Genomic DNA, 3286 nt, shown 5'->3' with positions numbered 1-3286 from the left:
ATATTTAGAAACCCTGACTCAGTCTTTCCTCTCCATGTGGTATTCTTCCAGTTTGAAATAGGATAATTTAAGCTCCCATTATTATTATTGGACTTGACTTTGAAGTTCTTCACCTTATTTATAAGGCATATTTTATAATCTTTTCTTATTACTTTGACCAGAAAAAGAAAAACTCCCGTTATAGAGTACAGTTTTAATTAATTCCTGATAGAACTTGTTGTCGTAGATATTTCATTGTGTTTCTTCCATCTAGTGAGATAATGTTATCTCCCAACACACATAATGTGGTCCTGCTGTGGCGCTGTGGGTTAATGCCTTGGACTGCAAGGTCAGTTTGAACCAAAAGGTCAGCAGGTCAAGCTCACCAGCTGCTCCTTGGAAACCCTATGTAGGGTCGCTATGACTCAGACTGACTTGATGGCACTTAACAACAACAACAACATACATAGTGCATTTCACTCTTGCTCATTTTCTGTCCTTTGTTCACAATTTCTGAATTGGCATCACAAAATCTTCTATTTACAGGGTCTCTCTTTCTCTCTCTGTCTCAGAGATTGCAATTGTGTTAAGATTTTTACTTGCTGCCATTTATTCAAATGAATACTTACTGGACATTTACTATATATATAAGGCACCTTGCTATCCACTATAGAGGAATAAAAATATTTAAAATACTACTAAATTTATTTGGAAACATTTATATTTTCTAACTTGGCTTTTCTTGTACTTTTCATATCTATTTGTTGTCTCATCTGAAAGCATATCTACTCTGTCATCTTTTTTCAAACTCAAGTAGGCCATTGAATTTCCTCCAGGTTCCTCAAGTAAAGCCTTTGTCAATTTGTTTTTTCACAATCAGCGCTCCCCCAAGTTTTAGAACAAAAGCTGTAACCTGGTTTTCTAAGATACTACCATGTTAGTGATGGGTGGTTTAAGGGGTTTTGCTTGCAAGTCACATCTCATTTTTGTTTAACTGGAATATCTAAACCAAATAACTACTTGCTGTAGATTTGTTTGGAGTTTTGGTGTGGTGCTATGGGTTAATGCGCCAGACTGCAAAGCCATTTGAACTGCAAGGTTGGCTGTTCAAGCTCACCCTCTGCTCCTTGGAAACCTTATACAGGGTTGCTATGTGTCAACCTTGAACTGCAAGGTTGCTGGTTGAAACTCACCAGCCACTTCTTGGAAAACCTGTACAGAATCACTATGGGTTGGAACCGACTCGATGGCACTTAACAACAACAACAACATAGGTTTGTTTGGTTCTTTTAATTGACAAAGAGTTGTAGATAGACTTTCTGATGAAGGAAAAGCATCTGAAGTTTTATTCTAAACAACAATGGCTAATCCTTAGAAAGAGTAAAACCTTTTTTTATTTTTTAAAAGTAATGTCAGAAATAGAAAAGAGGAAAGCAATATTTTTAGGCTTAATAGGCACCCATGATTGGAGGTGAGCAATGGATGAGGAAGAAAAGAAGAAAGTAGGAAAAGAAGGAATAAAGACAAAAACATGCATTGTTAGAAATCCAATATAGAATTTAGAACTCTACTGAAATCTAGTTCATATCAAAGAAGGAATTTGCTTCCATTCTTACTTCTGGTCCCCTCTAATACTTGATACAATTGGGTACCATCTCACAATTCTTTAATAACAATTAATAAAGTAACTGTTCATTGTTTTGTTGTTCTTGTTGAGTGCCATTGAGTCGGTTCCAACCCATAGTGACCATGTACAGGTTTTCCAAGAAGTGGCTGGTGAGTTTGAACTGCCAACCTTGCAGTTCAAACTGACTTTACATTTCATTGCAGTAACCCACAGTGCCACACAGGGCTAAACCTTTTAAATTCCTATTATATGTGAAACTCTATGCCGATTACTGGGCTAAGGGCTAAGCATGATATGAGAAATGCATTATTCCAGCTCCACCTTCAAGAGGATTCTGCCTACCCATATCTGTGGGGCTGCTAACTGCAAGATCAGCAGTTCCAACCCACCCAGTGCTCCTGGGGAAAAAATAAAGGAATGGAAAGGTATGCCAGCGTTGTATTCTTCCATGATACTTATTCAGTCTGCATGTTGAGCAAATAATCTGAGAAACTGGATTGCATGAAGAAGAACAGAGCATCAGGATTGGAGGAAAACTCATTAGCAACCTGTGATATACATACATATGATACTCTCTTATTTACAGAAAGTGAAGAGAACTTAAAATACCTATTGATGGGATCAAAGACTACAGCATTCAGTATGGATTGTACCTCAATGTAAAGAAAACAAAAATCTTCACCACTGAACAAATAAATAACATCTTGATAAATGGAGAAAAACATGAAGCTGTCAAAATATCCCTTTCTCCCCCAAATCTTTGCATATACAGAGATATCTATTTTTTCAAAAGAAACATTTATCTCAGTACAACTTCATTTTATTTGAGTTAACAATCAGCACTCATGGACACAGCAACCAAGAAATCAAATGCTGTATTGCATTAGGCAACTCTGCTGCACAAAACCTCTTTAAAGTGTTCAAGAGCAAAGATATTAGCTTCAGGACTAAGGTTCTCCTGACACATTTTTCCTTAGAAACCAGGAGGGCTAGACTTCATCTCTCATTTTGGACATGTTGTCAGGAGGGATCAGTCCCTGGAAAAGGACACCATCCTTGATAAATTGGAGGGGCAGCAAGAAAGAGGAAGACCCCCAATGAAATGGATTGATACAACATTGGGCTCAAACATAACAACAATTATGATGATGGTGCAGGACTAGGCAGTGTTTCATTCTGTTATGCATCACCCAACAACAGCAACAACTCCGGTAAAGATTTAGTCTTGGAAACTCTAGGGAATGGTTCTATTCTGTCTTATAGTGTTGCTATGAGTTGAAATTAAGTTGTTAGCAGTGATTATGGCAATGAGAGAATACAAGGCAGTTGTTGTTGTTGTTAGGTGCTATCGAGTCAGAACCGACTCATAGCGACCTTATTCACAGCAGAACGAAACACTGCCTGATCCTGGGCCAACCTCACTACTGTTGCCAAACTTGAGCGCATTGATGCTGCCACTTGGCCAAAATGTCTCATTGGGGATCTTCCACTTTTTCTCTGACCCTCCACCTTACCATACATGATATCCTTCTCCAGTGACTAGTCCCTCCTGACAATATGTCCAAAGTATGAGAGACGCAGTTTGGCCATCTTGGCCTCTAAGGATCACTCTGGCTGCACTTCTTCCAAAATGGATCTATTGGTTCTTTTGGCAGCCCATGGCACTTTCAATATTCTCCT

This window comes from Chrysochloris asiatica, unplaced genomic scaffold (genome assembly GCF_000296735.1).
Source record: "Chrysochloris asiatica unplaced genomic scaffold, ChrAsi1.0 scaffold00061, whole genome shotgun sequence".
Classification (NCBI taxonomy): domain Eukaryota; kingdom Metazoa; phylum Chordata; class Mammalia; order Afrosoricida; family Chrysochloridae; genus Chrysochloris; species Chrysochloris asiatica.
This window is presented reverse-complemented; position numbering follows the sequence as displayed.